This window comes from Dasypus novemcinctus, chromosome 5, assembly GCF_030445035.2.
Source record: "Dasypus novemcinctus isolate mDasNov1 chromosome 5, mDasNov1.1.hap2, whole genome shotgun sequence".
Taxonomy (NCBI): Eukaryota; Metazoa; Chordata; class Mammalia; order Cingulata; family Dasypodidae; genus Dasypus; species Dasypus novemcinctus.
Window position 1 is genome coordinate 67,173,184 of NC_080677.1, and position 12,477 is coordinate 67,185,660.

A 12,477-nucleotide genomic window follows, 5' to 3' on the forward strand; every position below is an offset into this window, starting at 1 on the left:
TTTGCATATCTTTGATCTAATGATATTGAACACCTTTTCATGTGCTTATGGGTCTTTATATATCTACTCTTATGAACTGTATTCTCAAATGTGTGTCAAATTATATTTTGTTGATTCTCATATTGAGTGTTTTAGTTTTTTTGGCTGCTAAAACAAATAGCATACAATAGGTTGGCTTAAACAATGGGAAATTATTGTCTTATGGTTTTGAGGCTAGGAAAAGTCCACAATCTAGGCATCTGCAAGATGATGATTTCTTCCAAAAACTGGCATTATGGGGCTGGCTGACAGGGATCCTTGGTCCTTGACTTTTCTGTTTCATGGCAATGCACATTGTAGCACCTTTTCATTTCTATTCCAGGTTCCATTGACTTCCAATTTCTGGCTGCTCCCCATGGCTTCTCCCACTTACAATTTGTTTTGGCTATAAGTATTTCATCCATATTGGATTAGGCCCAGGCCCATTCAGTTTGGGCACACCTTAACTATTAACATCTTCAAAGGTCCTCTTTACAAATGGGTTCTATTTACAAATTGATTCTATTTACCCACAGGACCATGGGTTGGTACCTGAACATGCCTTTTGTGGGGGGCATGATTCAGTCCCCAATGAGTTACAAGACTTTTAAAAATATATTCTGGATGTAAGCTCTTTATTAAGTATAGATATTGCAAATATATTTTTCTTCCCATCTGTGGATTTTTCCCCCCCATTTTAATGGTGACTTTCAAAGGGCACAAGGTTTTACTTTGATGAAGTGTGAATTTTGAGGGTGGACATCCTATACTTTTTCCTTATCCTAAGGGAAAAACATTGTCTTTCATGGTTAGGTTTTTTTTATAGATGTCCTAACAGGTTGAAGAAGTTTCTTTATATTTATGGTATCTTCTTTATTTCTATTCTATGGTAAAGAATATAATGTTTCTTTCTGTTCCTGGAATCAATTCATATAATACTACTTGTCTGTAAGTTTCTGATCTTGCAATAACTTTGTCTGTTTTTGATTTCAGGGTAATTCTGGCCTCACAAAATGAGTTGTGAAGGTTTTTATACTCAAATGTTTTATGAGATATTTTTGTAGAATTGGCATTATCTTTTCCTTAAATGTTTGGTAGAAGCCATCAGTTAAGTAAGCCCAGTGAGTACTATTCTAGCTGCATTATACAAATACTGACATACTGTGTTACCATTATCATTTGATTCAGTATATTTACGGATTTTCTTCTATGACTTCTTTTTAGACTCAGTGGTATCTAAAAGTGTGTGGTTTGGAGGACTCTGATTAAGATTGTGGATGAGATGTTTTAGGGGTCTATTCACCTAAAGAAGCTTTGGACAAGCAGCAAGAACTGGCAGAAACATCTTTCCAAAAACTCCATCAAGCAGTTAAAGGACTGCAGTAACAGGGGAAGTGCTAAATCAAGAAAAAGTCCAGTAAAAAGCTGTAGGATCTTGTTGCCTGGTTGCCCCTTCCCCAATTCCTTCAGTGATTCAGGGTAGAGCTGGCCTATGCTTCCAATCTGATCTCTGGTCCTAGTTCCAGAGGGAGCAGAGTAATCTTTGTGCACATACTGGGAGCTTATATGTCTGACTTAATCTATCTAGGGGTGACCTGAGGGACTCATTGTCCCAGAACTTGTTGTATGACTAGAAGGCAGTTCACCAAGCTCTCCTGCAGACTGCTGGAGAGCAATCAAGTCATGCTGCTTGGAGCAAAGGGACACCTGGCTGTAGGATACACTGTGCAGTGCTTGGGACTGTGAGAAAACTGTTTCTTTGGGAAAAGAGAACATTCACATTCCTGCAAAGGGGGAATTCCTAGGGCCACACTCATGTGCCCAAGGTAAGAGGCATGCACAGAAGGTACTAGGGAGGCCCCTACACATTGGTCTAGAGTTTTCTTCAAACTCACTATATGGATAAGCTCTGAAGGACATCACTGGAACAGGTCTATCTGAAAGACAGAGGTGTTTTCTATTTTTTCCTTCTTCATTTTTTTCATTGCTAGCTCCTGGCATTCAAGAAAAGCTTTGTCATAACACTTGGTGGTTAGAGACTTCAGGAATAGATGCTCTAGAGTCTAAATTCCAGTGATAACACTTTGAAATATCAAAATGCCCAAGTTTCAACAAAAGATTATGTTGTGGTTTGATGATGTATATACCTCAGAAAAGCGTATTCTTAAATTTAATCCATTTCTGTGAGTATAACCATTAGAAGTAGAACCTTTTGATGAGGTTCCTTCAGTTTAGGTGTGTGTGGCCCAGCCTAATCAGGGTAGGTATTAATCCTATTATTGGATTATCTTAAAAGAGAATGAAATTCAGACACACAAGAGAAAGCCACAGGAAGTAAGAAGCTGAAACAGAGCCTGATGAGAAGGTACACTACCATATGACTTGCCATGTGACAAAGGAACTAAAGATCATGAGCAGTCAGCCCCAGAATGCCACAGTCTTTAGGGAAAAAGTACCACTTTGATAATGCCTCAATTTGGACATTTTCTTTGCCTCAAAACTGTGAGCAAATTAATTCTCATTGTTTAACACAACCCATTTCATGGTATTTGCTTTGGCAGCCTAGGAAAATAAAACAGATTATAAAACATAGAAACAGGAGGTGAAGACCCAGACAAAGAAGATTAAAGTATTAAAAACCATTAATGAGAAGGATCACACCTGGGACATTCCAGCCAAAACTAAAAAATCTATTCCTAAATATGCTCAAAAAGCTAAGGTAAAACATAGTCAAAGACTAAAGGAAATCAAGAAAACAATAGAGGAACACAAAGAGAATATCGGTAGATAGGTGGAAACTATGAAAAAGAACCAAGCAGTGTTGAAGACCTTAGTAACAGAAATTCAAAATTCCCTACAGGGGTTAAACAGCAGATTATAGTTAGTAGAAGAAAGACTCCATGAACTTAAAGATAAGAAAATTAAAATCATCCAGTCTGGAGAGCAGAAAGAAGAAAGAATGAAGAAACGTGAACAGCCTGAGGAACTTGTGGGACACCATCAAGCATATCAATATATGTGTTGTGGGAGTTCCAGGAGGAGAAGAAAGACAATGGAGCAGAAAGAATATTCAGAGAGAATAACTGATAACTTCACAAATTTTACAAAATGCAATATACTCATCCAGGATGCCTGGCAAACTCCAAAGAAGGAATAGCCAAATAGATTTCTGCTGTGCAGTTATAATTAAACTGTTGAATGCCAAAGATAAAGGGAGAATTCTGAAAGTCATAAGAGAGAAGGCCATACACCATATACAAGGAAGCCTCAAAAAGTAAGTGCTGATTTCTAATCAGAAACCATGAAAGTCAAGAAGGCATTGGGAAGACATATTTAAGGTGTTGAAAACAAAAAACAAAGAAAGAAGCAAAAAAAGCCAACCACAATTTCTGTTCCCTGCAAAACTGTCTTTCAAAAATGGAGGTGGAATTGACACATTCCCAGGTAAAGAAAAACTGAGGGATTTCATCACCACCAGATCAGCCCTACAAGAAATGCTAAAGGGAGTTCTGCAGATTGAAAGAAAAAGACAGTAGAAAATTGATTGAAACCACATAATGAATGTCTCTCATGAAGATAATGTCATGGAAAATATTAATACCAATATCATTGTATTTTTGATTTGCAACTCTACTTCATATTTCCTACAGTACTAAAAGGAAATCTCATAAAATGTAATGATAAATCAATGGTTTTGAACTCATTATGCATAAATATGTAATTTGTGACAAGAATTATGTAAATATGGGGGATAGAGGGGTATAGGAACATAGTTTATGTATACTATTGAGCTTTTTAAGTTGGTATCAAAGCAAAGGACATTGCTACAGATTCAGGATGTTAAATTTAAACCCCAAGGTAACTATAAACAAACAAAAAAATCAGAGAATAGGCAAGCGTATAGAGACAGAAAGTAGAGTACTGGATCCCAGGGGTGGGGGTCTGAGGCTGGGAGTTAATGCAAAATGAGTATTGGTTTTTGTATGGGTGAAGTGAAAGCTCTGGTAATGGATGGTGGTGAGGGTACTGCAACATGGGGAATGTGATTAATTCCACTGAATGGCATGCTTGGGAGAGGTTGGGATGGAAGATTTATGTTGTATATTCTCCACAATTAAAAAGAAAAAGAAAAAGGAACTAAAAAGATAATGACATTTAAATGCAATGCATAATACTAGAAGGGATATAAGAAAGGAGGCAAAAAAGTTCAAAAGGACATTATTGGGACTTGAAAAAAATTGGAACATAGAATGTAGCCTTATATCAATGTTAAATTTCTTGGGTTTGAGAACTGCACTTAAGTGATTACAAAAGTGAATATCATTGTATGTAGGAAATGTTCATGGAAGTATATGTTCAAGGAGTATGAGGTGTGCAACATGCTCTCAAGTGTTCAAAAAACAGACTGATAGCTAGGATAATATAATAATGGTGCAAACATGGCAAAATGTATAAAATTGGTGGTTCTGGGAATCTGAGGTGGGAGGGAATGTTGGTATGTTAATATTCTCACTATGAATATTGTATTATTTTTGCAACCATACTGTAAGTTTAAAATTATCTCAATATAAGAAGTTAAATATACATATATATAAGAGTGTAGCTTAGATTCAAATATTTGATGATTTTCTCTCTGTTAGTGATCTCTACTTTAATTACATTGTGGTCAGATTTAATTCTTTTAAAATTATTGAAACTTGTTTTATGGTCCAACAAGTGTTCTGTTTTGGTGATTCCTCTGTGTTCACGTCCAAAGAATCTGTATTCTGGAGTGTTCTATAAATGTAAATTAGGTCAAACTGGTTGTCAATATTTTTTCAAGTCTTATTTATCCTTGCTGAATTTCTATCTACTTGTACTATATGTTACTGAGAGTGGAGTTTGAAAAACCCTAACTTAGAGGGGCGGGGCAAGATGGTGTCTGAGTGAGTGCACCTTATAGTCTCTCCTGCAAAGAAGTGGCTGGAAGAAGAAAGAAAGAAATAACAAAGATAAGAGCAGAACTAAATGAAATAGAAAATAAGAAAGCTCTTGAAAAGATAAACAAGACCAAGAGCTGATTCTTTGAGGAGATCAATAAAATTGACAAACCCTTAGTGAGACTAACAAAGAAAAAAAGAGAGACGATGCAAATACACAAAATAAGGAATGAGAAAGGAGATATCACCACTGACCCCACAGAAATAAAGACTATCATAAGAGGATACTTTGAAAAACTATATTCCAACAAAAATGACAATTCAGAGGAAATGGACAAATTCCTAGGAACACATAAGCAGCCTATATTTACGAAAGAAGAAATTGATGATCTCAACAAACCAATCACAAATAAAGAGATAGAATCAATCATTAAAAACCTCCCAACTAAGAAGAGCCCAGGGCCAGATGGCTTCACAGGTGAATTCTACAAAACATTCCAGAAAGAACTAACACCAATCCTGCTGAAACTCTTCCAGAAAATTGAAACAGAAGGAACATTGCCTAACTCATTCTATGATGCCAACCTTACCCTAGTACCAAAGCCAAACAAAGACAACACAAGAAAGGAAAATTACAGATCAATTTCTCTAATGAACCTAGACGCAAAAATACTCAATAAAATACTTGCTAATTGTATGCAACAACACATTAAACGAATTATACACCACGACCAAGTGGGATTCATTGCAGGTATGCAAGGATGGTTCAACATAAGAAAATCAATCAATGTAATACACCATATAAACAGATTGAAGGAAAAAATCACATGATTATATCTATAGATGCAGAAAACATTTGACAAAATACAGCCTCTTTCTTGATAAAAACACTCAAAAGGTCAGAATACAAGGAAATTTTTTGAACATGATAAAGAGTATATATGAAAAACCCACAGCCAACATCGTTTACAATGGAGAAATCCTAAAATCCTTCCCTCTAAAGTCAGGAACAAGACAAGGATGCCCACTCTCTCCCCTTCTATTTAACATTGTCTTAGAAGTACTTGCTCGAGCACTGAGGCAAGAACCAGATATAAAAGGCATTCAGATTGGAAAGGAAGAAGTCAAAATTTCATTATTTGCAGATGACATGATCCTATACATAGAAAACCCTGAGAGGTCTACAACAAAGCTTCTAGAACTCATAAATAAGTTTAGTAAAGTCGCAGGTTATAAGATCAATGCACAAAAATCAGTAGCATTTCTGTACACCAATAATGAGGAAGATCAGGAGGAAATCAAGAAACAAATACATTTACAATAGTAATTAAAAAAATCAAATATTTAGGAATAAATTTAACTAAAGATGTAAAAACTCATACACCAAGAACTATACAAGACTGTTCAAGGAAATCAAAGAAGACCTAAATAAATGGAAGAATATTCCCTGTTCATGGATAGGAAGACAAATATTATTAAGATGTCTATCCTACCAAAACTGATCTATACATTCAATGCAATCCCAATAAAAATCAACACAGCCTTCTTTAAGGAACTAGAAAAACTAACTATGAAATTTATTTGGAAAGGAAAGAGGCCCCGAATAGCCAAAGACATATTGAAAAAGAAAAATGAAATTGGAGGAATCACACTACCTGACTTCAAAACATACTACAAAGCTACAGTAGTGAAAACAGCATGGTATTGGCTTAAGGAGAGACACACAGACCAATGGAATCGAATTGAAAGTTCTGATATAGAACCTCATATATATAGCCATATAATATTCGATAAAGCCACCAAACCCTCTCAACTGGGAGAGAATGGCCTATTCAACAAATGGTGCCTGGAGAACTGGATATCCATATGTAAAAGAATCAAAGAGGATTACCATCTCACACTTTATACAAAGATCAACTCAAGATGGATCAAAGACCTAAATATAAGAGCCAAGACAATAAAGACTTTGGAAAGCAGTGTAGAGAAACATCTACAAGACCTTGTAATAGGAAATGGCTTCATGAACATCACACCAAAGCACAAGAGGCAAAAGAACAAATAGATAAATGGGACTTCCTCAAAATTAAAGCCTTCTGCACCTCAAAGGAGTTTGTCAAGAAAGTAAAAAGGGAGCCTACACAATGGGAGAAAATATTTGGCAACCATATATCTGATAAGAGACTTATAACTTGCATATGTAAAGAACTCCTATATCTTGAAAATATAAAGATAAACAACCCATTTAAAAAATGGGAAAAAGATTTAAACAGACACTTCTCCAAAGAAGAAATACAAATGGCTAAAAAGCACATGAAAAAATGCTCCAAATCTTTAGCTATCAGGGAAATCCAAATCAAAACTACAATGAGATACCATCTTACTCCCATAAGATTGGCAGCTATGAAAAAAACAGAAGAATACAAATGCTGGAGAGGATGTGAAGAAATGGGAGCACTCATCCACTGCTGGTGGGAATGCAGAAGGATCCAACCATTCTGGAGGACAGTTTGGCGGTTTCTCAAAATACTAACCACAGATTTGCCATATGACCCAGCAATTCCACTTCTAGGTATATACCCAGCAGAACTGAAAACAAGGACACAAACCAATATATGCACACCAATGTTCATAGCAGCATTGTTCACTATCGCCAAAAGTTGGAATCAACCCAAATGCCCATTAACAGATGAGTGGATCAAAAAATGTGGTATATACATACAATGGAATGCTACTCAGCTTTAAGAACAAATACACTACAAACACACGTGATAACATGGATGAATCTTGAGAACCTTATGTTGAGTGAAGCAACCCAGGCATTGAAGGACAAATACTACATGACCTCAATGATATGAAATAAGTAAACCAAGCCTCAGAGAGCTAGAGACTGGAAGATAGGCTTACAGGAAATCGGGGGGTAGAGGAAGGATGTAAGCTGACATCTACATTTGTGAAATCTATGATAAGCTGGAGGTAAGTATATGTACAAGGAAGGGATAAAATGGGGGCATAGGGTTACCTTTGAGTGGAGCTTCGTAGGATTGAGGGGGGCTAGGGATGCGTGGATGGGTAATATTGCCCAAGAAGTTGGGGGGAGGGTGGGGCAACATACGAACATAGGAGATTGTCAGGTGTTGGTTGAGAGTATAATGCTGAGAAAACCTTTTCAAAATATAATTAGAAAAGATACCTGTTTAAGATACTTAAAGGGGATAATCTGATGTAGGACAGATTCCTAGGGAGTATGTGAATGCTCATTTTGCCATAGTGGGTTATACCATTGGGTAGAGACCCATATAATGAGAGTGAAGGTATACCCACATCCTGGGGAGGACTAATGTCATCAATAGAGGGAACTATATCTCTCAAGAGAAATGGTGGCTCCCATTAGGGCATTAGGGTAGTTGATCAAGTCAAGCCCTCAACACTGTTGCAAGTATCTCTGAACATGGCTCCTCAAGAAATGAAGATTGACTGTCACTGTGGGCTCCAAGGGGAGGGGGAAATAGATATTGAATAGATGGAACCAACATAACTGTGAGGGCAATAGAAGTGTTTCACAAGAGTACACAAGGATGGATATAAAGCATGTAATATTAAACCAAAAACATATAGGGGCTGACAGACTAATCATGTAAACCATAATGTAAAACATAGGATAACTAAAAATTTAGAAAACTGTATAGCCTAAAGTATAAATCACAATGTAAACCCAAATGTTACCTTGTTTGAAAGCTATTGTCTCAATATCTGTACATCAGTTTCAGTAAATATGATATGAATAGGTTAAAAGATTATCACTGTGGAAGGGAAAAGGTTTTATATTGGATATGTGGGAGTACTGTATATTGTATATATGAATTACTGTGATCCATAGCTCTTGTGAAGAGAAGCTCAATAATTAGGAAAAAAGAAAAAAAGATAGGATGTAGAATTTTTCCAAATCAATATGTATTCTATATCTAACCTTTAAATGCATCACTATATTCCATTTTACTATTAAGGGAACCTGGCATTATTTTGGGCTTCACTTTTCAGGAAGTTTTGGATCACGGACTGGTTCAACAATGGCAGTGGAGGAATACTGGTATGGGATATTATTGACAGGGGACATATGGGTGACAGGGAGTTATACAGGGCATGTGTACAGGGTGCATGGGGATGTTTGGATATACTCATAGTGGAAACAATTAAAAACAACAGCTGGGGGGGGGGTACTGGGTTCCTGGCCAGGAGGGCTCTGTCATGGTCCCTAGGGGAGCAGTGGCAGTCTCCTGGGTCCAACGGCAAGGACCAGGAAGGAATGAGGGTCCAACAGTGAGCTCCTGATACTAATGACTATGCTTGTGAGCCTGTACACCTGAAATAAGAACAAGGCCTAGAGCAGCACTGTGCCTAGGAGTTCCCTCCTGACAGCCTCCATGTTACTCAAATGTGGCCAGTCTCGAAGCCAATCTCAGCATGTAAATGCACTGCCTTCCCCCTAGCATGAGACATGACACCCGGGGATGAGCCTCCCTGGTGCCGAGGGATCACTACCAAGTACCAGCTGATGACGTAACTAGAAAATGACCTTGAATTAAAGGTTCAGCATGGACCAACAGAATATCCCTGTCTACATATAATAACAGGAGTTAAAAATACTTTTTGACCTAAATTAAGGGGGAAAGGGAAAAGACAAATGAGTTTATATGGCTATGAGTCTCTAAAAAAAGAGTCTGGAGGTTGTCAGAAGGATTGTCCTTATGCACACCTGAACAGAGTCTCAGAGACAGATAAAGTAGATACAACCCCAGGTATTGGTTCTTTTGAGGGCTAAAGAGACCCACAGGTTTTATGGTCATGGCAGCTGGAGTTCACTGCTATGTCAGTTGGCCCTTTTCTGGAGTTGTTGTTTCTGCATGATAGAGCTGGACTCAGATGTTATCTCTTTTCACAAGTCTTTCCTGCTACTTTACTGGAATTGTAGTTGGTGCTGGGGTTTAAGATATATCTAGGGGATCTGAATCTCTGGACTGACAAGATAATAGCCAGGCCCTGAGCCTCAACAGACTTCAGCTCCTACACTCTGGTTTATTGGACTTACTCCACTCAGCTAACATGGAGTTGAAGAATGTCAACCACCACACCATGGAGCCTAGAGTGCCTACAACTGAAAGTAGGAGGATTCCATCCAGTATCCATGTGGAATCTAAGCCCCCTCTTGACATAGATGTGGAATGGACACAACCAAGCCAAGGTCCACAGGAAGGAGGAATACAGTAAGGATTAGAGTGGACTTAATGATATTCTATTCATGAACTATTGTGGTTAGTAATCGAGAAAATGTGGCATTGGTGTGGAAAAAGTGGCCATGGTGGCTGCTGGGTGCAGGGAATGGGAGGAAGAGATGAGATGTGGAGGCATTTTTGGGACTTGGAGTTGTCCTGGGTGGTGCTGCAGGGACAATTACCGGACATTTTATATCCTCCCATGGCCCACTGGATGGAACGTGGGAGAGTATGGGCTATTATGTAAACCATTGACCATGAGGTGCAGCGATGCCCAGAGATATACTCACCAAATGCAATGGATGTGTCATGATGATGGCAGAGAGTGTTGCTGTGGGGGGAGTGGTGGGGTGGGAGCGGTGGGGGTGGATGGGGACCTCATATTTTTTGAATGCAATATTTTTGAAAAAATGAATAATAAAAAAAATGTGTTGGAAAGTGTAACTACAGAAAGCCAGAGGAAAAATCAAATTAGGACTAAATTATTTATCATATGGACAGTGATTATAATCATTTTAGTAGACTTACCAAATTTAAATGTTAAATACTGCTATAAAATTTTGAATTAAAATATTTGATAAGAGAAATGTGATTATTTTATTTCATATTGTTAATATCTTTCATGTATCTTATTCCTGGATTTTATGTTTTATCCTTTTTAAATATTTCCTTTGATGCCAAAACAGTTTAACTGTAAAGATAATCTAGCTTTCATTAATTTAAATATATATTTTAATATGCTTATTTAAAAAAAAAGAAAAACCCTAACTTATAGTTTTGTATTTGTCTAATTCCCTTTAATTTGTCTCAGTTCTAGCTTCATATATTGTGAAGCTCTCTTAGTTTCATACACATTTAGGCATTTTATGCTTTCTTGAAGAATTGACCCTTTTACCATTATTAATGTATCTCTTTATCCCTGGTAATATTTTTGTTCCAAGGTATACTTTTTAATATTGATATAGCCACTCTATCTTTCTTATGGTTAGGGTTTGTATGGTATGTCTTTTTCCATTCTATTATTTTTCACTGGTTTCTTTAATTTTAAAGTGGGATTTTTATAGACAAGAATATAGTTGAATATTACCTTTTTATGCAATTTGAAAATTTCTGCCTTTTAATTAGCATGTAGACCATTTATATTTCATGTTATTATTGATGTGGTTGTGTTTAAATCTATAAGCTTGCTATTTGTCTTACATTTTCCTGTCTGTTATTTATTCCACTTTTTCTTTTTTTTCCTTTTTTTTGGATTTTGTATTTTTTCATATTTCATTTTATCTTTATTTAATATCTTAGTGGTTAAACTAGAGTTTACAGTATGAATGTTAAATTTATCACAGCCTACTTACAAATAGTATTATGACACTTCACATATAAGAAACTTATAACAGTCTACTTCTATTTTTCCATTCTGTCTTTTGAGTTATAGCAGTCATAGTTTTAATTCTATATAAGGTATAAATTCCATAATACACTTTTGTTTTTTTTCCTATATTCAATTACTTCTAAGAAATTAAAGATGAGATATGGTTTTTATATTCACATATACCTTTTTTATTTATCTATTTATCTATTTATTTTTTCATATCAGATGGGTAATGTGCTGATGTCATAACAATGTCTGAGGGTAGCATATCTCACAAAAATCCTGAATAGCCATTCATAATGCTTATGAACCACAAAAGGATCCTCATACATTTTCATCATTCTGTTTCTTGTTATTTCTTTTCCAGAACCAAATTTTCATATGCCATCAATTTTCCTCTTTTTGAACACTTCCTTTAATTTCTGGTCCCCTCATTAAATCCTCATTCTCTAATTTCAAACTTTTATTCAGTTAGAAAAATACAACCTTTATTTACTACTAAAATTTTTTTTGGTTGACATGCGATGTGCTAACAATTATCTGCAATCATTTAATAGCTTACTAGTATTCTACCAGAGCTTTTTATGTATGAAATTAGATTTATAATGTAGGAACAAATTGATCAACAAGCTGTATTTTGTTTGTGAGGTAGAAATTCATTCACTATATGGTCTAAAATATGATATGTAAACTTTCTAGAAAGATAATATTTTATTGGATTTAGTTTAAGCTTGTTGAATAGATTTAAATAATAAAGTTTTAAAAAATCTCAAAAAAAAAAATCCCACATCTACTGAGAAGAGATATTCATTCCATTTCAATGCCTAGTAAAATGTCTGCTTGAGCAAAGTGGATGTGACTCAAGTGATAGAGCGTCTGCCTACCATATGGCGGGACCTGG

At 36.2% G+C, this 12,477-nt stretch overlaps 1 non-coding gene across 1 annotated transcript; it reads right to left on the bottom strand.

Moving 5' to 3' along the window:
* Positions 1 to 11,795: 11,795 nt before the first annotated feature.
* Positions 11,796 to 11,898, bottom strand: LOC111767317 (small nucleolar RNA U13). Its single transcript, XR_002799168.1, has one exon. It is a non-coding gene; the product is annotated as a small nucleolar RNA U13 (small nucleolar RNA).
* Positions 11,899 to 12,477: the final 579 nt, after the last annotated feature.